Source organism: Callorhinus ursinus, unplaced genomic scaffold, assembly GCF_003265705.2.
Source record: "Callorhinus ursinus isolate GAN/ISIS: 27379988/994484 unplaced genomic scaffold, GSC_fseal_2.0 scaffold29, whole genome shotgun sequence".
Taxonomy (NCBI): Eukaryota; Metazoa; Chordata; class Mammalia; order Carnivora; family Otariidae; genus Callorhinus; species Callorhinus ursinus.
Window position 1 is genome coordinate 17,790,773 of NW_027397091.1, and position 25,325 is coordinate 17,816,097.

Below are 25,325 nucleotides of genomic sequence, written 5' to 3' on the forward strand. Positions count from 1 at the left end.
CTGCATGAGACATTATTTGGCACCAAGAAGTCAAAGTGTGCTGGAGAATTCCCAGAGAGTTGGCTTCTGCCTGCTTCTCTTAGCCGTGGTCCAAAACTTCTGAGGGCCTGGGGCACAGGGGCTTTGAGTAAAACAAACTAAAGCATACTCAAGGCAGCAGGAAGGGAGACTGTCAAATGCCCATATATTCCTTTTGCCTAAGAGTGTATGGATTTAAAAGTCTGTAGTAAAAGACAGAAAATGGTATACATTATGGTCAAGGAAATTTAAGCCTTGCAAATCAGATATGAGACATTGTAAGCATTTTTGCTACATTGGTTTGGTTCACCTTTTAGCATTTAAAAGAAAAAGATTAGCTTATTTATGTCCCACATTATATCTGACTGTGTAGCATGAAGGTGTGTGTATGTGTGGGGGGGAGGGGTGTGCATAATCCAGAAGACTCCAGAGTGTAAAAAACAAGAGAGCCGGCTTGAAATACGTCACAGGCAGATTGAAAGCATGATACTACCAAATATATTACAAGCCAAGTTTATATTGGAATTAAACCTCAGTTCTGATTTTTGTCCTTTTTAACTAAAATAAAAACTTTCCAACAATGACAGCTTTGATGGCATTCTCATAGAAAGACTATCAATGGAACAACAAATAATTTTTAGTTTTCTTTTAAAATCTTAATTGGGTGCTATATTGCAAATACGTATTCTACAAAATATTATTTCAATACCAGGTCACCCAAGTATATGGGGGGAAAGGTGATCTTCTAAAGGTTTAGGCTTTTTTATTTCCTCCTGGAGCACTTGGTCCAGATAAGGTTGATTTCTGCCTTCAATGTCTATGATTTCAAATATGACTTTTCTGAACTTTGTAACCTTATTTTGAAGGAAACAATTTTAAGAGCAAGGGATAAAATTCAATTAACTGAGATGACAGAAAATAGTCTACTAAGCGAATATATCAAGCAATTGGAAGCTTTCATACCTTTCAAAAAGGAAATAACCTATTTCTTGCCTTGTTATCTAACGACACAGGAGTTTATTTCTCTTGAAGCTGTTACAAATCTACCTAATGAGGCCTAAACACTGTTGCCAAGCAATTAGAGTTTTTATTGTGTCACTGATTCTCTTAATTTCCGTAGTTGCTGATAATCATTAGCCAATACGGTCTCATCTAAGAATGCACATGTGTGCACGCATGCACACACACGCACACACACACATACATGCACACTCCAGCTGGCTGAGAATTATAACAGATCTACTGACAGCTCAGGCCAGCAGCTGTGAGTGAGTATCCTCAGACAGTTACCAAACTTGGACATTTCTGCCTATCTTACTAGTTAAGGCATTTGTACTTACCCAGACTCATTTACTATTCTGTGGTACTATTTATTTCACTGGTATTGAAAGATGGCAGCACCTACTAATATGAATACACACACACAGAGCAAGTTGTATTTTTTCCAAAGGGCCACTTCACTCTTACCTGTCTCACATGCTCTTCTAGAACCTTGTCACCTCCCCATCAAGTAGCAGAGTCTAATTCACTTCCTTTGAATGTGGGCTGTCTCACAACAAGTCTGGAATGAACAGACTCCAGCAGAAGTGACTTCTAAGGGAAGATCATAAAAATGAATGCACTTTCTACCTTAGGAGCAGGGACACCTTCTCTTGCAGACTTCAGCTGCTGAGCCTGGTGGCCAGGAGGCCGCCATGCTGTGAGGAAGCTCAAACAAGCCCATGCAGACAGACCACATGGAGAGAGAGAGAGATTCCCAGCCATCTCTAGCTGCTCTAGAAAGCCATCTGCTCCATCAGCTCCAGCCACCAATGGATGGCAACTGCATATAAAAGGTGTCCAGTGAAGCCTTCCTGAATTCTTGATCACAGAGACCAGGAGTCATAAAATGGTGGTTGGAGATTAAGCCGGTAAGTTTTGGCATGATATTTTAGAGCAATACATGACTGCATACTTGTATTAACATGAGTATGGTTAGAATATTTCAATATATGTACTCTTTTTCTCAATATTTAGAGCAGACTCTGTTGGTGCTATGTCCACACCCCATTGGCGTTCATGGTTCCCATACCAGCCTTTGACTTCTTCCTGAGAGCCACTGTCACTCTCTCCTTGGAGGCTCTCCTGGCTGCAACCTGCATGGCCACAGAGGGGCAGGCCAAAAGTCCTAGGGATTTGTTGCCTCCAGGGAAGCCCTTGATTAATGGAAGATGGAAGTTTCTGGATAAATAGCCCAACACTTTATTGCTCAGATGGGAAAAGTCTGATCCATGCTCTACCCCATCCTCAGAGTGGTAATGGACTCTATGACACTGTTCTGGCTGCCTTCCCCACTGCCTAATTCCCCTGCCCAATGGCGCTTCACAGCATCGCACCCAAGCACCTGTCCACAAATCCTCATCTCAGAGTCTGCCTCTGAGGGAACCCAGATGAAGATAATGGGGAACGAGGCTGATGGGCAGTGGGGGTGGGGGTGTCGTCTCAGACCCCACCCCCCAGCTCTTCCACTGCTGCTTCAGATCATAGAAAATGTCTGAGGAGCTGTTGAAGGTGGAGCCTGTGGTTGTGCCCCACCTGAGACTAGACCAGGAAGGGACAGAGGTCACCCTCATTCATGCTCTTATCAGGCAGCCAGAAGATGTGCACATGAACATCCACACAACTGTATTAAAAATGCACGTGTCCTGAATGGAGAATTTTGTCAAATACAGCCTTTCCCCTGTCTTGCTTCATATTTTGAAAAATATTTAAGTCAAAAAAAAATGTATTGCTAATTAACCGTGGGCCCAGCACTCTGTTCGACAATGCAACAAGTGCAAGAGAAAAGGCACACCCCAAAGTCACGGCACTTGAAATGTGGCCAGAGGAGCGACCCTTACTCACAGCAAAGACCCAGGAATGGTGTACCACGACTCGGGCAGGTGAGAGGCTTGCGGAGAAAGAACCTCCACCCTGGGAGGTGGTATCAGGGTAATGATAGCACCTGCCTTTCTGTTCCCAGGGAGTCCCTATGGGTTGGGGACTCAGGTGGAAAAGGACTCAGGCACAACCAAGCTTGCAGGAACACAAGTGATTTGCTTGGTACCTAACTGAAGACTACACCTTAGATTAATTGCCATTCATGGTGTGCCTCTGCCATGTAGCACAGCCTTCAAGGGCTTTTTATATGCAAGGTGGTGGCACTTTATGCAAAGGGTATTGTTCCTGAAGAAACTGCGTAATGCAAAGCCTGCGTTATTCAACATTAATCCCAAGAAGGTGGTATTTCTCATTACCAGCCATGTGGCAACAGCATAAAACCAGTGTACGATTCCCCCCAACCTGTTAGCTTTGAAATTATACAATCCTGGGTTAATATTTATTTCATGGAGACTCGCATTGTTTCAAATTGGGAGCAAATATATAAAACAACTAATATTTTATATTATACTAAATTAAACTCATATAAATGTGTCCTCACTACATAACTGTCATCATTTTCATTTGTATGCTAACAACTAAATACTGACATTGATAGTAATATAATAATTTAATATTTATAAAGAGCCTCATGTTAATTAAGTGGTTATCATAGATAAGTGCTTTGCACAGATGTTAATTCATTTAATGTACTACAAAGTAGATGTTACTATTATCCCAGTTTATAGATAGGAAAAACTGAGGCACAGAGGTTAAATAAATAGCTTGCCCACAATTATACAACTGATGGATGGCAGTCGTATAACTGGATACAGCCAGGCAGTCCGGCCCTAGAACCTGCTACACTCTCAATTACCAGGCTCTATGTCCTCATTTAACTCCCATAATGATCGTATTATGGAGGTGTTGTGTGCCCATTTTACAGATGAGAAAACTAAGGCCCAGGTGAGTTCATCAGAACTCCAACCCATCTTCTCCAGCTCTAAAACCCACACTGCTTGCGTCTAACTCAGCTGGATGGTACCTGCCTTCTGTTTCCCAGCTGTATTGACACCAAGATAGACTAAGCCCAGGACTCACTGAGACTGCTTTTGTCGAAACAAACTCTTAATTCAATATAGACAAATGGAAAAGATCCATTTTTACCATGAGACTTGATGAGAGGCAAGAGAGCCTAGTGGTTGGGCAACCTTACGCCAATAATAGCAAATATTTATTAAGTCCCTACACAAACCTGGCACTGTTCTGGGCACCTTCCACATATTGGTTTGTTGAAGCCTTTTAAAAACTCAATGAGGTCTGTACTGCTCTTCCTCCCATTGTACAGTTATGTCAGACGCAAAGGGGGAAATAGAGGTCCCGGTGTTTCCCTAGGTAGCTGCTGCTTCTCAGTGGAACTGAGAACAGACTGGATGACAAGTCCCTCCTCCAGCTCACCTACAAAGCTACAGATGGGCTCCAATGCATGGTGTGGCAGAGAAACCGAGGCACAGGAGGTCAGTTGCTCAGAGGAGAGCAGCAGTGACCCCAGCAGTGCCCAGAGGAGAGCACGCAGAGTCAAGGCTTCCTTCACGCTTCCCCAGAAGAGCTGGAGTGCCAGATTACCGACAACCTGTGGTCTTCCTGGGGGGCCAGGAGGGCAACTGCAGTGATGGCCACCAGAGCATCCTCTAGGGGGTGACAGTGAGCAGAGCCCAGGAGCAAGAAGAAGGCACAAAGCTTCACCTGCAGAGAAGAACGGATGCTGGCACAGAACACTGCTGACATGAGACAAATTGCATATTGCTGGTGAAGTAAGACAGTGCCCAGGGACGTCGTGTGCCTTTGGGAAATGATTTTTTTTTCCTTTTTTCCTCTTTTCAAAAATTTTTTTAATTTAATTTAATTTTATTATGTTATGGAACTGATTTTTACAAAGCTTTGAGAGACTGGGCCTCATCAAGCTCTGTTAGTTACTATAAGCCTAATGGCGCATTATGTCATAAGTACTGATTTTGCTATTGCTTAATTGAAATTTATTCTAATACATCTTCATCAGGGTATTTGGAAATGGAATGGGCAGGGCAGCCTCACTGAGTATATAGCAAAGGTGTGGGTTGAAAATTGATAATCCATATATATCATAAAGAGAATGTACTATAATTCTCAGTAAAGTAGAATTCTATACACGAGCATACACCTCAGTAAGGTAATATTCTCTACCTCTATAGGTGTTTACATTATATAAATGCTGTCGGTGCCCCACCCAGGCCTCCTTTATGGGGCCAGGTGCCATCCACCAGCTGCTGGGAGTGGTGGCTACTAACAACTCTCACCTGTCTCCTTCTCCAGAGAATCGCCCACTGCCAAAAGGGAAGCTACCTCACCCATGGGGTAATGAGCCCACTCCATGGGCAGCCAGTGTCCAATGGCTGTTTCATAAGGGCTCGAACGTCCCTAAAGAGACATGAACTCCACGGTGCAGTTCACACTCCAGAGTACCCCATGGGATCAGGCTGAGACTAGACCCTGGGCAAGGATCATAGCTTTGCGCAGCATTAACTGGTGAGATAGAACTGATATTTCCAGCTACCAATCAGAGTGGAATTTTCTTTTCTTTTCTTTTTTATCAGAGAAAGAAAGTGAGCACAAGCAGGTGGAGTGGCAGGCAGAGGCAGCAGAGCTCCCTGCTGAGCGGGGAGCCAGATGCGGGACTCGATACCAGGACCTTAGGATCATGACTGGAGCCAAAGGCAGCTGCTTAACTGGCTGAGCCGCCCAGGCATCCCCAGAGTGGAATTTTCAAGGCTGGTTAGTTCCTACTAGTTAATACTTTGGAAGTAATCCAGCTTATTTTCATTTAATGCTGGGGTCCTATGTGAGACAGCAAAACCCTGCAAAGCATTTAATGAGTTAGAGAAAGCATGGTATATATACAATGGAAAATACTACACCACTATAGAAATCAGGATATAGATCTGTATCTGCTGACATGGAAAGTACAAATCCAGGTTATAGAAGTGTGTGTATAGCATATGTTTTTATTTGACACCGTACGTTTATTCATTCATTCACACACACACACATATACACAGAGTATCTTAGTGTATGTCGCTTCCCCCCCCCCCCACGCCTGCCCCAGATCAGCCTGAGACAAGGGCTTGTGAGTGACAGCTTATTTTGGGCAATGATCACTAAAACAGGAAGAGAGAGCTGGAGAACTGTGAAACAGGGAAGGAGGGTAAACCAACCCAGGGACAATTGTCGAGCCAATCACCCTGGGCTCAGTCCTATTTGGGACCCTCTCAGGAGCTGTGTAGACAGCTTCAGAATTGTCTGTTTGCAGAACAGGAGAGGAGTGTTTTTATCCCCTGGATCCAGGCCCCACTGATCCAGGGTTGCCCTGTAGGGTATTCTCTTCCTTTCTGCTTCCTGTGAGCACCTGCCCCAAATGGGCACAGGTGCTCCACCTGCAGTGGTACAGGCGCCCTGGGGCACAGGTAGGCAGGGGAGCTGGGGTTACACCTGCACAATTGGTGGTCCTGGATGGAGTTAAAAGGTGGGCCAAGGGGCTTTGAGGAGGGTGTAAGAGATGTACAATCCACACAGAGAAACGTCAGGACGGATATTTACCAAACTGTTGAAGCTAATCATCCCTGGTGAGCAAGATTCTTTATTCTCTTCTTTCTGTTTCTTGTACTTTAGCTATTTTTTTGTAGCAAGCATGTAATTTTTATAAAAAGACAATAAAGCTATAGCCAAAGAAGAAATCATTGCATTTGACTCCCTCCTTTCAGAGAAGAGCAGATGAGGCGTGGGGCAGTGCTCAAGGACTGGTAGCTCCGAGGACCATCTGCAGTGTGAGAGCTGTATTATGGCCCACCCATCCCTGGGGATGTCTAGGATGTCACCCACATACTATAGCTCAGAGCAGACAAAGGACACACCAGGTGATAGAGCCCCTGTGAGGAACAAAGAAAAAAGAACATGGTACCTGAATCTGTTGGCTTATCTCTGCATGAAAGGACAAGCGTGGAACCATGTCCATGGATCTCAAACACTAAAGAGAAAGGTGGATGCTACAGACAAAACTGCCTTTCTTGCCCACTGCTTCTTGGGCCCATCCTTGGCAGCTTCAGTCACTGGCACAGGGTGCCTGACTTAGTTTATCTTCCCCCCAGAGCAGAGCCTGAGACAAGGATTTGAGTTCAGATGGTTTGTTTGAGAGTTAGTCTCAGGAAGCCCCGTGAGGAAGGGATGGAAGTCAGGCAGGAGGTAACCGGATGTACAGCAGGGAGGGTGTTACCACAGTGGGCACCCAGGGCACAATCCCCCACCATCCTCTAAGAGGCTGTGGAGAATTGTCCCTCTGAGAGGCCGGAACAGTTTTCTGCTAATTCCCACCCCTCAATGATTGAGGGTCACTTCTGGGGTGTTAACTCCCTGGCCCCCATGGTCTGCCCCCTGCATGATGAAGGAAGCTTAGTGAGGGAGGAAGCTATCTTCAGGCCACCTCTGAAGTAGGGTTAGGGAGGTGGGCAGAATCTTAACCACATCTGCTACGCTCACAAAACTCAGAACTGAGACTTTCTCCTGCTCATCATGGGTCTGCTGGCTGAACCATTCATTCAGATGATAGAAGAGCAGCGAGTGGGACCCTGACTGTACTTAATGTTTCCTCCTCCAGGGTTTGAGGGAAGGATGGACAGAGTGGGAAAAGTTGGTGTAAAAACACCAAAGGCCAAAGCTAGGAGCAGATAAACGGCTTGAATGAATTGCTTGTTCTCAAATAGAGAAGGAACTTTATCTGAATGGTTAATCGTTGTGTATTACAACAGCCGAAGATCACCCCACAAACATTATTATTGGCCCAGAGTGTTGCAGACTGGGGAAATCTTCATGCGCCGCTTCTCCTTTTAAACATCAGATCCCAGGGACAGGCCAAGATATTTGAAAGCAAATTATGAGCCCCATCTGCCAGCTGGGGGCATGCTGAGACAAAGGAAAGATTCTAGCTGTCAAAGCTTGCTGGAAACCCTTAATCCAGGCAGGCTGTTAACACTTTTGTTCCCATGTTGCGTGGACATTCCTCCATCCTCAGAGAACCTTCTTCAAAAAGATCTTTTCTGCTTGTTATCAGCTTATTCACTGTTTTAGACTTAGCTATAGATCATATAGCTTCTAAATCTTGGCCAGCTGAGGGGAAATCTCCCCAGGGTTCCATTTAAATTGTAAATAAATAGGTGTTGCTGCAGAAGGCCTCATGAAACAGAGCCCTCTGTGAGTCTGTGGGGTGGTTTCATGCAGGATTGTTCCAGAAAGCAAAGAGAACTGAGGAAACAAGATGGTTCATATGCCACAAAGTAATCCTCAAGGTCACGTTGAAAGGGACCCTTTAAACACTTTTACTATCCATAAAAATTCTTAAAGTGCCAATCAGGTGAGCCAACTTAGTTTGACAGAAAATCATGGAACATTGAATTAACAGTGTCTCAGGCTGACAGGAAGACAAACTCTAGGAATGAGCCATGACACTGAGTTTTGGGGTGAGGGAAAAAAAAAAATATAAGCTGAGCCCCAGTTTAGAAAAGGGTGAGGATATTTTTGCAAATGCTCTCAGAAATACACTCAAAAGTCCATTTACAATCCTAAATGAATACCCTTAAAAAATATTTAGGATGCTCAAAAGTTAATTGACTGTGCATGTCTATAAAATTAATATATATCCTAAAGCTGAGATTTAATTTATCTAGGATGCAAAGCCTGGTGTTGTGATCACCTATTTGGAAATTGCTAAAGTAAGAAAGAATGATTTCCTCAAGACAACGTTAATAAAATTAGTCAAATATAAAGAAGAATAGCCTTCAGAGTCATGAAGATATGTGCCTATGCTACCTTTCATATTTAAATGCACATTGCACTTGGAATTGGTTTTGTCTATGATATAAGGAAAAGTCAAAGATCCTTTTTCCCTTGTGAGTAGTCAATTAACCCAGAATCATTTATTGGAAAGACCATCCTTCCCCTACTGCACCCTTGTGGCATTTTTGCAATAAAATCACGAAACTAAATGTGTGAGTCTGCTTCTGGACTATTGGTTCCATTAGTCTATTTGTCTATCTTGTATCTATTCCATACTGTCTTATAATAAAGCAATTAATTAAATCCATCAACTTTGTTTTTCTTCAAGATTGCCTTGGCTACTCTTGGCCCTTTTCATTTCCATATGAATTTTAGAATCAATTAATAAATCTCTACCACACACAAAAAAATCTGCTGACTTTTACTAGAATTGCAATCTACAGATAGAGAGCATTTTTATAATATTGTCGTCTTCCAATCCATTAATATCTCTCAGTAATTTTGTGTGGACCTCTGTGTAGGTCTCTTGCACATCAATATTTATTCCTAAATACTTCATTTTTAATGCTATTGGAAATAATTATTTTTTCAAAGTTTCATGTTCTAATTGTTGCTAATATATTAAAAAAAATCTGATTCTGGTATATTTTCATTATATTCAGCAGCTTTGCTAAGCCCGTGTGTTAATCCTAATTATTTATCTGTAGATTGCTTTAACTTTTTTTTCCCCAAAGATTCATTTATCTATTTTAGACAGAGAGAGAGATGGACAAGCAGACTCTGTACTGAATGAGGAGACCAAAATGGGGCTGGATCCCAGGACCCTAAGATTATGATCTGAACCAAAACCAAGAGTCAGATGCTTAACTGACTGAGCCACTCAGGCATCCCAAGAGGGTTAAGGGCATTTTAAATTAAGACCATACATTCTTTGAAGCTCTTCCCATCTAAAGATGTAGACCGTGTCCCCTCCCCTTGTGTCTGGGCCAGCTGGTGACTGCAACATTAAACCTATGGTTAATTTCTTAACAGGAACTATGGATTGATAATGTGTCTTCTATCACCACCATGACCCTACTCCCCAGCTACTTTTAAGATTTCTTCTTGGTCTTTAGTTTTCATCAGTTTTAGCATGATATCTGTAGGTATGGTTTCTTTGTATTCATCCTGTCTGAGGTTCATAGTGCTTCTTAAATCAATGGCTTGATATCATTTACCAGCTTTGAAACAGTCTCAGCTGCAATCTCTTCAAATATTTCCTCTGCCCATTCTCCCCCACCTCACTCCACTCAGACACCGCATTTACGTGTTTAGGCCTTCTCACTGTGTCCTATATATGCTTGGTGCTTTTATATGGGGCTTATCAACTTTTAGCCTCACTTCTGGGCAATCTGAGCAGGCTCTTTGTGGCCAAACCTCAATATTCATATCTTCGAACGTTTCCTTTTGGGGTGTTCAAATTTCCAGGAGTGAAGTCTTCCAGTCTTCTCTCTGAATGGAGAACATTTGACTTCTACTTTCTGGGAAGCTCTGAAAGAGGAATGAGAATCTAGAATGTAACATTCATCTCGGCATTTGTTCAATTAATCCCTCTGTTTTTATTATGGTATTACTCTGTTGTCATCCCGGTATCCTCCAGTCCAGTGATTCCATTTTATACTCTCAAACAATGTCTTTATAGTAAAGACAATGACTATAAACTCTTCATTAAGTATAGCAAATGCTTCAACTTTTGGTATAAATCTTTTATCAACTAAAAGTTCACTTTTGTTTTTGATTTCTTAAATTTATCATAAATAGGTGTTGAATCTTATCAAATTATTTTTTTAAAGATTTTATTTATTTATTTATTTGACACAGAGAGAGAGAGCACAAGCAAGGGGAGCAGCAGGCAGAGGGAGAGGGAGAAGTAGGCTCCCTGAGCAGGGAGCCCAACTAGGGGCTTGATTCCCTGGAACCCGGGATCATGACCTGAGGGGAAGGCTGATGCTTAACCAGGTGCCCCTTATCAAATTATTTTCTGCATTAATTAAGAAAAATCACATGATTTTCTCCTTCATTTTATTTTTACGGTGAATGTACTATCCTTACTGTCCTTGAATAAATCTTACTGATACTGAAACATTTTTATATATTATTGGATGCAATTAACTGATATTTTATTTAGGATTTCTGCATTCATGTTCACAATGAAATAGACCCATGATCTTCCTTCTTCGTATTGTTCTCAAGTCTTAGAACCAAAATGATGCCATAAAAGAGATTAGGCAACTTATATTCTTTCTAATATTTTCTTTCTATATTTTCTTATATTCTTTCTAATCTTTTCTAATATTGTTTAAGAAAGAACTAGCTGCTCTTTATAATTTTTTTAAAGAACTTACATTAACTATCTAGGCATGTGAGTTTGGGAAAAAAACAAATATTTGGTCATGATTTCAATTTATTTAATATTTATTGGTTATTCAAGTTACTGATTTCTTTTTATACTAATTTTGAGATGTTATTTTTTTTTAGGAATTTGACCATTTCATGTAGGGTTTTTATTTTATTCACATACATACATAATAATATCCTTTTATTTTATTTAAATTTCTGGTGTATGGTTGCTTACCCTTTGTTACTCTTTTTTTTTTTAATTCCAGTATAGTTAACATACAGCTAACATATTAGCTTCAGCATGCTTTGATTCTTTGTTTGCAGAGGTCAGAGGTCAGCCTATTTTATCCATCTTTTTAAAGAACGCATTTTTGGTTTCAGAACGCTTACTTATTTTTTATCTATTTCATGAATGTTTGCTCTATTCTTTTCTTCTTTGTAACTTGCCCTGTTATGCTTTTTCCAAAAAAAAAAAAAAAAATTTAAGTAGGCTCCACACCCAGTGTGGAGCCCTACACAGGGCTTGAACTCAAGACTGAGATCAAGAGTTGGATTCTTAACTGACTGAGCCACACAGGAATCCCCCAAATTTTTGAGTTGAATATGTATTTATTACTAACCTTTCTGGCTTTCTAATTAGTATACTTAGAAGCTTAAAAAATTTCTTGTAATTTCTATGTCTTGGGGCACATGGGTGGCTCAGTTGGTTAGGTCTCTGCCTTCAGCTCAGGTCATGAGCCAGGGTCCTGGGATTGAGCCCTTCATCAGGCTGTCTGCTCAGCTGCGAGTCTGCTTCTCCCTCTCCCTCTGTGATCTCACTCACTTTTGCTCTTTCTTAAATAAATAAATAAAATCTTAAAAAAAAGTTCTGTGTCTAGCTATGAACCACAAATTTTGAAAAGTAGGGTTTAATTATCATTCAGTTCTAAATATTCCTTTACTTCTTTATTGATTTCTTTTTTAACTCAGGGATTAATAGAAATATATTTTTAATTTATAAATATATACAATTTTTAGCTATTATTGGTCTTAATTCTTAACTGATCCCATTATGGCAGAGGAAATAGTCATACCGAGAAAATACATATACTGGTTATTTAGAATGTATTGAGTTTCCTTTATGACCTCATAAATGTTTTGTTTTCAAAAATGTTCCAGGGGTGATCAAGAAAAATCAATCTCTCTCTCTCAGTATAGAGCTCTATATATGTCTATCAATTCAAGCTATACTACACTGTTCTAATTTTTGTATCTCTGCTTATTTTTAATCTATTTGTTCTAATAGTTTCTGAATGGGCTGTATTAAAACCTCAAAGACATGCTTTATCTAATTCTCCCTGCTGTTCTATCAGTTGTTGCTTGATATACAAGGGCCATATGTAGTCAGAATGGATATACATTTTTTTCTTATTTGTCTAAAGATTTATTTATTTATTTATTTGAGAGAGAGAGAGCATAAGTAGGGGGAGAGACAGAGGGAGAGAATCCTCAAGCAGAATCCCCACTGATCACAGAGCCTGACACGGGGCTCAATCCCCGGACCCTGAGATCATGACCTGAGCTGAAATCAAGAGTTGGATCCGTAACCAACAACACCACCCAGGTGCCCCTCTCTCTTAACCTTTTTAAGACACATTATTTTTCTCACCTGTAACTGGGGATGATTATAGTTCTTACAGCAGAAAGCTTGGGACAGTGTCTGGCACAGAGTGAGAAATGATACAAGTTCTTGTCACTATTACTCAGCAGAACTTTATTCAAATAATCCTTGAAGGACTTTAAGCTGATTAAACAACCACTAGAAAGCACCTTACAAAGCAAGTGCCAGTGTATTTATTATTTATATAAAATGCATAAATGGGAAGAAATCACATAAATCATTAAGTTGCTATTTTTATTGGGGTCTACAACAGCCAAATTATTTCATAAAGAACTAGACCATGTTAAATTATTCAGGCCTTGGAAATTTGTAAACCTGTACAAATCCCACACTGGAAATAATCATTCGTATGTTCTGTCACTTAAAGCACAAATTATGGTTGGTATAAAATGTTTTAATTCACATAAATTCACCAGTAAAAAGTATATATCAGGACAGAACTACTCAGGGCTTGCTACACATATAAAGGAGCTGCTGGAAGTTATCACAGTTGGGTACATTCTCCTTGGGTGATGGGTAGTGGGATTGGATGAAGGAGAAGTAGGGAAGGGTTTTTTCAGTTGGGTTTCTTCAAAAGCCAAACCTGGGCAAGGGCTTCAGCGCAGATAGTTTATTTGGGAGCTGTATTAGTCAATTTTCTTCAGAGAAACAGAACCAATAGAATAGGTATGTAGATAGGTAGGTAGGTAGATAGATAGATAGATGATAGATAGATAGATAGATAGATAGATAGACAGATATGGAACTGCCTCACATGATTATGGAAGCTGGGAAATCCCATGATTTGCTGCAGCAAGCTGGAGACCAGGAAGACTGGTGATATAATTCAGTCTTGAGTCCAAAGGCAGGAGAAAATGAGATGAGACATCTGTGCCAACTCAACAGTGCTGCAGGAAGAAAAGGGGCAAATTCCTTCTTCATCTGCTTTTTGTTCTACTGGGGCCCTCAGTGGATTGGATGATGCCCACCTACACTGGTAAAGACAATCCACTTTGCTGAGCACCGATTCCAGTGCTAATCTCATCCAGAAATACATTCATAGACACACCAGAAACAATGCTTAACTTAGGTATGCCATGGCCAGTCAAACTGATGCATAAAATTAAGCATTACAGAAGATGACACCAGGAAACCCAAGTGAGGGAGTCAGGAAATGAGGCAGGGAAGGGAGAAAACAGATAAAGACAGGGTTCATGAGTGAGTTACCACTATGGGCAAAGGTGCTCAGAGGTGCTGGGGACCTTCAGAAAAGCCATGTGGAACACACCCTCAGAACTGTGCCACCAAAGGGGGAGGAAGCTGGGAAATTAATCCACCAATGCTCAGCCCCCTTTGGTTGAGACTTATACCAAGTTGTTGAATCTTTGACACTTACAGTTTGCCCTACAAGTGGGTTGACTAAGCTCATGGGGTGCTGAAGAAAGCCTTTGGGAAGAAAAGCAGAAAAACAAAAATGCTTGGGGTGTGAAGTTTACAGTATATATGGAAACTGTCCACCATAGTTACAGGTGAATGCAATGACCAAGGGAGAACCGGTTGGGGCATCTACAGCATCTGCTATGAAAAAATGTCTTGAAAATCTGTCATGACTCAAGACACAGTGAAATATGAATCCATTTTAGAACCCAACTTTTATTTATTACAGGGAGCAAAATATCACTATAATGTTATTGCTTCTAAAACTGTGTTCCATTAAATGAACCTCCAAAACTGTGCTCCAAAGAGGATCTGGGCAATTACAGTCATCTGTCCTTTAAAAAAAAAAAAAAAAAAAAGATTTATTTATTTATTTGAGAGAGAGAGAGAAAAAACACAAGTGGGGGGAGGGGCAGAGGGAGAGAATCTTCAAGCAGACTTCCTGCTGAGCGCAGAGCCCCACAAGGGGCTCAACCCCAGGACCCTGAGATCATGACCTGAGGTGAAACCAAGAGTTGGAAGCTTAACCAACTGAGCCACCCAGGCACCCCCATCTTTCCTCTTAAAAAGAACTATTTCTTAATCCAGTTTTCCTTAGCCACATGACAACCATGATAACTTTAGCATACAATATACTGAGTCAACAGTCAAATATATCATAAATTAATGCCAGCACTAATACAACATTTTGGTCACCATATCTGTTACAGAAGAATCTAAATGTGTTAATACCATCCAATAACTCTGCCCTCAAGTTTTCCAGGCCATTTAATTATTAAATTTCTCTTTTAAAAAGGATCTCTATTGTAAGCAATTCAGACTTTGGTGGATGTCAGGGTTTTTTTGTGAGGTCACCAGAGCTTTTAACCACTGCCTAAAGTGCATCCTGTGCTGATTAACATACCTTGGATTAACTAGATTTAGCATGCGGCAATCATACTCCATTCAGTAGGGCCCATCTCTGGTGAATTGTGGACATTAATGACAGTTGCAAGAGCTCAAATATTATATAATCACTAATTACATTCTACACAATTAGAGGAGGCTCATCAGTGTGAATCACTAATGGCTGATCACCCTGTTCTCTCTGGAAAGAAATAGACGGTCTGCATAATTTTCTGATTGTATTAGCATAGACACAAACGCTATTAACGAACTTTGGCGATCCTGAAGAGGTTCCACGTCTGTGATGGACAAAGGCAAGAGGCTCGGTTTGATGGGAACAGACACTTCATCTTGAACCTCAAAGCCATGTGTTTGTGGTTTGTTGATGTGACTCATTCACTCCCCACCTTCCAAAAGGAAAACACACATAGCATCCTGTCCAGCCAGCCACTAAAGAACTTGCAAACGAGGCCAGTTTAAAAAGAAAAATACACCCTATTGACATTTATTGTCTTTACCTGGTTTTCAGAAAGCCAAGATCTAAGGATTTGTGGGATATTCAAATATGAAGCTGGTGACAAAATAGATGGAATACATCCAAAATGGTAAAGACCTTATCTATTTCTTTTAACCCTCTATGTGCTGGGCCAGTGTATCAGTCTGCCCAGGCTGCCATAACAAAGTACCAGAGACTGGGGGGACTTCAACTGCAGAAATTTATTTTCTTACACTCTGGAGTGAAGTCCAAGATCAAGGTGGCAGAGGTTTGATTTCTTCTGAGGCTTCTCTCCTTGACTTGCAGATGGCCGTCTTCTCAGCACGTCCTCACAGGGCCATTCTTCTGGGCACACGCATGTCTCATGTCTCTTCATGTGTCCACATTCCCTCCTCTTATAGGGACACCAGTCATATTGCTTTAGAGCGCATGCATATGACCACCTTTCACCTTAATTACCTCTTTGAAGTCCCTCTCTCCAAGGGCATTCACATCCTGAAATACTGGTGGAGGGGGGGAGGTTAGGGCTTCAACATATGAATGGGGTGAAGGGACACAATTCAGCCCATAATAGTCAGGATGTGCCCAAACTATGACTATTCTAACCCAAGAAGTTCTGGCTAGAAGATTGGCAGCAGAATTGGACCACATGAAAGTGTTAAAGGCATACTTTGGTGAGTGTTATGCAGTTCAAAATGTGACTATTAAGCACTTGAAATGTGGCTAGTGTGGCTGAGGAACGAAACTTTTAATTTTAGGTCATTGTAATTAATTTTAGAACTAAAGAAATGTAAAATGTTTTTCTGTGGAACACAACTTTATTGTTTTAGTAGGGATACATTTCACCTCAACTATTAAAAATTGAGTGTCCTTATTGAGATGTGCTATGTGAAATACACACTGAAATTTGAAACTTAGGATAAAAAAATGAAAAGTACTTAATTAGTAATTTTTTACTGATTATGTGTTGTAATGAAAATATTTTTAATATATTGATTAAGTGAAATATTATTAAAATTAATTTCTTCTTTTACTTTTTATAATAAGAACATTTAAAGTTATATGTCTGGTTTGCACCATATTTCTATTGGACAGCATTGGGTTAGACTTTAATCCTCTGACATCCCATCACTCACCAAAGTTGAATCAGTGGATAAACTAAAGGATAAATTCCTTTAGCCAAAATGAAAATTAACAAGTCTGGAAACGACAGATGTTGGCGGGGATGCAGAGAAAGGGGAACGCTCCTACACTGTTGGTGGGAATGTAAGCTGGCGCAGCCACTCTGGAAAACAGTATGGAAGTTCCTCAAAAAGTTGAAAATAGAGCTACCCTATGACCCAGCAATTGCCCTACTGGGTATTTACCCCAAAGATACAAATGTAGGGACCCGAAGGGGTACATGCACCCCGATGTTTATAGCAGCAATGTCCACAATAGCCAAACTGTGGAAAGAGCCAAGATGTCCATCGACAATGAATGGATAAAGAAGATGTGGTCTATATATACAATGGAATATTATGCAGCCATCAAAAGGAATGAGATCTTGCCATTTGCAACGACGTGGATGGAACTGGAGGGTGTTATGCTGAGGGAAATAAGTCAATCAGAGAAAGACATGTATCATATGACCTCAGTGATATGAGGAATTCTTAATCTCAGGAAACAAACTGAGGGTTGCTGGAGTGGGGGTGGGGTGGGAAGGATGGGGTGGCTGGGTGATAGACATTGGGAGGGTATGTGCTATGGTGAGCGCTGTGAATTGTGCAAGACTGTTGAATCACAGATCTGTGCCTCTGAAACAAATAATGCAATATATGTTAAGAAAAAAAAGAAGAAGAAGAAGATAGCAGGGGGGAAGAATGAAGGGGGGAAACGAGGGGGAGAGGAACCATGAGAGACGATGCACTCTGAGAAACAAACTGAGGGTTCTAGAGGGGAGGGGGTGGGGCGATGGGTTAACCTGGTGATGGGTATTAAAGAGGGCACGTTCTGCATGGAGCACTGGGTGTTATGCACAAACAATGAATCATGGAACACTACATCAAAAACTAATGATGTAATGTATGGTGATTAACATAACAATAAAAAATTTAAAGAGAAAAAAATATTCCTTTAGCCAAAATGATTAAAGTTCCATGCCTTTTTGTATCCTTTGTACTAAGATTAGGATAACTAAAACCAACCATTACTTCTTGGATACTAGTATTCTTACAGTAAAGTAAACTAGAGAAAAGAAAACGTTATGAAAATCATAAGGAAGAGAAAATACATTTACAGAACTGTACTGAATTTATTGAAAAAAATCTGTGTATAAGTGAACCCTTACAGCTCAAACCCGTGTTGTTCAAGAGTCAGCTGTATATGATGAAAGCTCCCATTTCTTGCCATATTTGTAAGTTTTCTCAATAATACTTTCAACATTAAAACCTTGTTATCACACACTATATTTAAGAATCACGAATAATTTTCTTCATAATGAAAAAATGCTTCCTCATAAATGGATCTGGCTACCCCGGTCGCCCTGGCTTTTTCTCCACAGTACCCTGGCTTCATTTGTCCTCTCAACCCTCTCATCTTTTTCTGTTTTCCTATCCTCCTGCCTCAGGTTCTAGGAAATTCTCAGATAAGGCATTTGATACCCTTTCCTTATTTCTATTTAACAAAAGCTGAAAACCTGCTCTCATTTCTTCATCTGCAATATGGAAAAGTCAGACTGCATTTTACATCTTAAAAATTAAAAAATTAAAATTTAAAAATTCAAACAAAATAAGTGTTTGATATTAGGTTAGCATAACTGGTTAGTTGTCTTTAACCCTTTCTTAAGCAGCTTAATCTGTAAATGTCATAAAGAACAACTAACAACCAACAGAGCAGACAGAACTTTTGGACACCTGACCCCATGGTGCAGCTTGTCCTTACCCTACCCACCAGCCTGCCCTGAGTAGGGAATGTCTGAAATTCCTTAAATGACCACAGAATTTGTCCAATATCACATGCTCATTCCAAAATGTGGGGGCAATAAAAGAGATTTTTTTTGCCTTATCTCTTTGTTCTTTCTGGCATCAATCAGCCTTTAGAAATAATGAAATCAATGCAAACATTTGTTGGAAGGATGCCCGCTTTGAAGATCATTTGCTACCTAACTATCTTGGTCATTTACATGGATCCCAGGGAGGATTTCAAAGAGTCTCTCACCCTTGTTGCTCAGATAAAAGGAAGAATCAGGTGTTAAGTTTGGTTGTGTGTTTGTGTGGTTTAACATTTGATGAGGCTTCCATTTCACACACACGATTCCCTTGTGAGTCTTATTTTTCTGTCCTTTAATTGAAGTGATGCCAACTGAATCGAAGGTGGAAAATGCATTACTATCCAAAAGGGAAAAAATATTTACAGCCAGAAAAGTGATATATAAGTGTTTGGTCTCAAATGCATAAAGCAAATGTTTTTCTGTGTAGCAACAATACATGGCAAAGTGGTTTCAATTAGAAAATACAAGGGAAAAATGTTGGTTAAAATATTCACTTACCCGAACTTAGGAGGGAAAGGATGTACATCAACCAAATCCTCATGTAATATAACAGAAGTAGTTCAGTAGAAAACATGAAAAGATTTAAAAATTCAAGAACTTGTGTGTGGGGGGGTGGGAGGATGGGTTAGCCTGGTGATAGGTATTAAAGAGAGCACGTTCTGCATGGAGCACTAAGTTTTATATGCAAACAATGAATCATGGAACACTACATCAAAAACTAATGATGTAATGTATGGTGATTAACATAACATAATAAAAAACAAAACAAAACAAACAAACAAACAAACAAAAAAGAACTTGTGTTAATTGAATTTTGGAGGCAACCACCGGAGGACAGAAAATTAAAAATATAAGTAAATAAACATTTGACCCATTGGTTCCTCAATAATAGTGTTACTTAATTTCCAAATATTTGTGAATTTCTCATTTTCTTCCTATTATTGATTTCTAGTTTTGTACCGTTGTAGTCAGAAAAGATATTTGGTATAATTTCAGTCTTTTTAAATTTGTTGAGTCCTATTTTGTGAGCTAACATATAATCTTTCTTGGAGAATGTTCTGTATGCCCTTGAGAAAATGTACAGTCTGCCTCTATTGGATGGCATGTTCTCTGCAGGTCTGTCAGTTCCATTTGGTCTAAAGTATAGTTCAGGTTCAATGTTTCCTTTTTGATTTTCTGTTGGATGATCTATCCATTATTGAAAGTAGGGATATTGAAGCTCCTTGCTATTATTTTATTGTTGTCAATTTCTTCTTTCAGATCTGTTAGTATTTACTTAATTAGATGCTCTGGTGTTGGATGCATATATATTTATAATTATTATATCCTCTTGATGAATTGACCCCTGTCTCATTATATAATGACCTTTGTCTCTTTTTACACTTTTTGTTTTAAAGTCTATTTTGTCTGATATAAGTATAGCTACTTCTGCTTTCTTTTGGTTTCCATGTGCTTGGAATATCTTTTTCCATCTTTTCACTTTAAGCCTATGTGTGTCCTTGAAGCTGAAGTGAGTCTCTTGTAGGCAGCATATAGTTGGGTCTTTTATTTTTTTAAATTCATTCAACCACACTATGTCTTTTGATTGGAGCACTTAATCCATTTATACTTAAAGTAATTGATAGGTAAGGACTCACTATTGACATCTTGTTAATTGTTTTCTGGCTGTTTTGTAGTTTATTTTTTTCCTTTCTTCCTCTTTTGACACCTTCCTTTGTGAACTGATGATTTTCCATAGTAGTATACTTTCCCAATCTTGTGTATTTTTATAGGTGGTTACCCTGAGGCTTACTTAAAATCTTATGGATATACCAGTATATCTTAATTTGATAGCAATTTAACTTCGATCACACATAAACTCTAACCTTTCATTCCTCCACACACACATTTTATGTTTTTATGTCAGACTTTACATGTTTTTATATTTGTATTCATTAACAAATTATTGTAACTATAGTTATCTTTAATACTTTTGTCCTTCAACCTTTATACTAGAGTTAAGTGGCTAACATGCCACCATATTACAGTATTCTGAAGCTGATGTATACTTGCTTTTTGGGTGTGTTGTTTATTTTTCTATGTTTTCATGCTACTAGTTAGCATCCTTTCGTTTCAGCTTGAAGAACTCCTTTCAGCATTTCTTGTAAAGCAAGTCTAGTGGTGATGAACTCCCTCAGCATTTGTTTGTTTGGCAAAGTCTTTATCTAGCTTTCATTTCTGAAGGACAACTTTGTCAAGTACAACATTCTTGGTTACCAGTTTCATTCTTTCAGCGTTTTGAATAAATCATCCCAGGAAATCTATATTTAAAAAATGATCCTTGACCCCCTACCTCACACCATCCACAAAATTAACTCAAGATGAGCTGTAAATCTAAATGTGAAATCTGAAACTATAAAGGTCCTAAAAGAAAATGTAGGAGACTATCATCATGAACTTGGGGTAGGCAAAGATTTCTTAAACACAACACAAAAACTATGGGCCATAAAAAAAAAAAAAACTGATAAAATGAACCTCATCAAAATATAAACTTATACTCATAAAAAGACATCATTAAAAAAATGAAATGGCAAGCCACACACTGGGAGAAAATATTCTCAAATTGTACACCTGTCTTAGTCCATTTGGGCTGCTAACAAAGTGTCACAGACTAGATAGCTTTTTTTTTTAAGATTTATTTATTCATAAGGGACAGAGAGAGAGAGAGGTAGAGGCAAAGGGAGAAGCAGGCTCCCCAAAGAGCAGGGAGACCAATGTGGGACTCAATCCCAGGACCCTGGGATCACAACCTGAGTGAAGGCAGACACTTAACTGACTGAGCCACCCAGGCGACCCAGACCAGATAGCTTATAAACAACAGAAATTTATTACTCACGGTACTAGCGGCTAGGAAGTCTAAGATCAAGGTGCTCATAAATTCATTGTCTGATGAAAAAAAATTCATTATCTGATGATGAGCCACTTTCTGATGCCTTCTCATTGTGCCCTCACATGGTAGAAGGAACTAGGGAATTCTGTGGGGTCTCTTTCACAAGGGCATTAACCCCAATCATGAAGGTCCCGCCCACATGACCTAATCATCTCCCAAAGACCCCATCTTCTAATACCATCACTTTGAGCTTAGGACTTCAACATATGAATGGGGTGTGGGGACACAAACATTCAGACCATAGAAATATCTGACAAAGGGCTCATATACAGTTTATAAATAACTCCTGTAAGTCAAGAAAACAAAGTCAAATAAACCAATTTTTTAAGTAGACAAAAGACTTGAATAAGCACGTTCAAAAGAAAATATCCAAATGAATAATAAGCATATAAATGGGATATTATTATACATCAGAAAACCATATGACAGACCTTCAGCCAAACTGATCTTTTAGGCTAAGGATGATTCCTAGAGAGGAACTCACCTGAGAACTCCCAGCAACTGAGAAATAGTACCCATCTTGAAAAGGGGAATTGGGCAGCACACCACAGCAAACATACTTAATCTCAAAATCTCAAAAACATTATATTGAGTGAAAGAGCCAGGTACACACACACAAAAAAATAGACTACTATATGATTACATGTAGATGAAGTTCAAAAGTAGGCAAAACTAATATTTTAACCGTGTTAAAAGAAGTTTGTGCTGGTTACCTCAGAGAAGGAGTATTGTCTGGAAAGAGGAAACTTTCTAGGATGGTGAAAAAGTCCCATTATTAATTGGCAGTTACGTGTACACACATATAAAATTCCACAAGGTGCATACTTACGATTTGTGCATTTTACAGTAGGTAAATGATTTCTTCATTGAATTAAAAGGCAAAGCCTTTGAGATTGGGTTATAAAATCTAGCTAGGACAACTAGTCAAGGAAAAAATAACACTTAAAGAAAAACAAAACATTTAGTTATAAACGTAACAAAAGATGTGTAAGACTTATATGCCGAAAAAATAAGACAGTGTTGAAAAAAGTTAAAGGATATCTAAATAAATAAAAAGACATCCTATGTTCATGGATTGGAAGGCTTAATATTTTTAAGGTGGTAACAGTTTTTAAACTGATTTACAGATTTGATGTTTTCCCTATCAAAATCCCATCTAGCTGTCTTTTTTGCAGAAAATGACAGGTTCTATTCCAAAGTTCATATACAAATGCAAACGATGAAAAATAGCCAAAACAATCTTGAAAAATAAGAATAAACTTTGAGGACCCTCACATCCCAATATTAAAATTACTGGAAAGCTGGATAACTCAAAATTGTGGTTGCCTAGCATTAAGGAAAGACATACAGATCAATGGAATAGAATTGAGAACCCAGAGATAAGCCCCTAATTTTTTTCTTTAAATTTTTTTATTGTTATGATAATCACCATACATTACATCATTAGTTTTTGATGTAGTGTTCCATGATTGCTTCTTTGTGCATAACACCCAGTGCTCCACGCAGAGCGTGCATTCTTTAATACCCACCACCAGGCTAACCCATCCCGTCACGCACTCCCCTCTAGAAACCTCAGTTTGTTTTTCACACTCCATCGTTTCTCATGGTTCCTCTCCCCCTCCGATTTACACCCCTTCATTCTTCCCCTCTTGCTATCTTCTTCTTCTTTTTTTCCTTAACATATATTGCAATGTTTGTTTCAGATGTACAGATCTGTGATTCAAAAGTCTTCCACAATTCACAGTGCTCACCATAGCACATACCCTTCCCAATGTCTATCACCCAGTCACCCTATCCATCCCAGCCCCCACCACTCCAGGAACCCTCAGTTTGTTTCCTGAGATTAAGAATTCATCATATCAGTGAGATCATATGATACATCTTTCTCTGATTGACTTATTTCACTCAACATAACACCCTCCAGTTCCATTCATGTCGTTGCAAATGGCAAGATCTCATTTCTTTTGGTGGCTGCATAATATTCCATTGTGTATATAGACCACATCTTCTTTATCCATTCATCTGTCGATGGACATCTTTCCTCTTTCCACAGTTTGGCTATTCTGGACGTTGCTGCTATAAACAATGGGGTGCAAGTACCCTTCGGATCCCTACATTTGTATCTTTGGGGTAAATACCCAGTAGTGCAATTGCTGATAGTATGGTAGCTCTATTTTCAACTGTTTGAGGAACCTCCATACTGTTTTCCAGAGTGGTTGTACCAGCTTGCATTCCCACCAAAAGTGTAGGAGGGTTCCCCTTTCTCCACATCCCCACCAACATCTATCATTTCCTGACTTGTTAATTTTAGCAATTCTGACAGGTGTGAGGTGGTATCTCATTGAGGTTTTGATTTGGATTTCCCTGATGCCAACCGATGTTGAGCACTTTTTCATGTGTCTGTTGGCCATTTGGTTGTCTTTTTTGGAAAAATGTCTGTTCATGTCTTCTGCCCATTTTGTGATTGGATTATTGGTTCTTTTGGTGTTGAGTTTGATAAGTTCTTTATAAATTTTGGATACTAGCCCTTTATCTGATATGTCATTTGCAAATATTTTCTCCCATTCTGTCGGTTGTTTTTTGGTTTTGTGGACTGTTTCTTTTGCTGTGCAAAAGCTTTTTATCTTGATGAAATCCCAATAGTTCATTTTTACCCTTGCTTCCCTTGCCTTTGGCGATGTTTCTAGGAAGAAGCTGTTGTGCCTGAGGTTGAAGAGGTTGCTGCCTGTGTTCTCCTTTAGGATTTTGATGGACTCCTGTCTCACATTGAGATCTTTCAACCATTTGGAGCTTATTTTTGTGTGTGGTGTAAGGAAATGGTCCAGTTTCATTCTTCTGCATGTGGCTGTCCAATTTTCCCAACACCATTTGTTGAAGAGACTGTCTTTTTTCCATTGGACATTCTTTCCTGCTTTGTCAAAGATTAGTTGACCATAGAGTTGAGGGTCCATTTCTGGACCCTCTATTCTGTTCCATTGACCTATGTGTATGTTTTTGTGTCAGTACCATACTGTCTTGATGATGACAGCTTTCTAATAGAGCTGGAAGTCCGGGAATTGTGATGCCACCAGCTTTGCTTTTCTTTTTCAACATTCCTCTGGCTATTCGGGGTCTCATCTGGTTCCATACAAATTTTAGGATTATTTGTTCCATTTCTTTGAAAAAAGTGGATGGTATTTTGATGGGCATTGCATTGAATGTGTAGATTACTCTAGGTAGCATTGACATCTTCACAATGTTGGTTCTTCCAATCCATGAGCATGGAACGTTTTTCCATTTCTTTCTGTCTTCCTCAAATTTTTCATGAATATTTTATAGTTTTCTGAGTACAGATCCTTTGCCTCTTTGGTTAGATTTATTCCTAGGTATCTTATGCTTTTGGGTGCAATTGTAACTGGGATCGAATCCTTAAATTGTCTCTCTTCTGCTTGTTGTTGGTGTATAGGAATGCCACTGATTTCTGTGCACTGATTTTATATCCTGCCACTTGACTGAATTCCTGTATGAGTTCTAGCAGTTTAGGGGTGGAGTCTTTTGGGTTTTCCACATAAAGTATCATATCATCTGCAAAGAGTGAGAGTTTGACTTCCTCTTTGCTGATTTGGATTCCTTTGATTTATTTTGTTGTCTGATTGCTGTGGCTAGGATTTCTAATACTATGTTGAATAGCAGTGGTGATAGTGAACATCCCTACCACGTTCCTGACCTTAGAGAGAAAGCTCTCAGCTTTTCCCCATTGAGAATGATATTC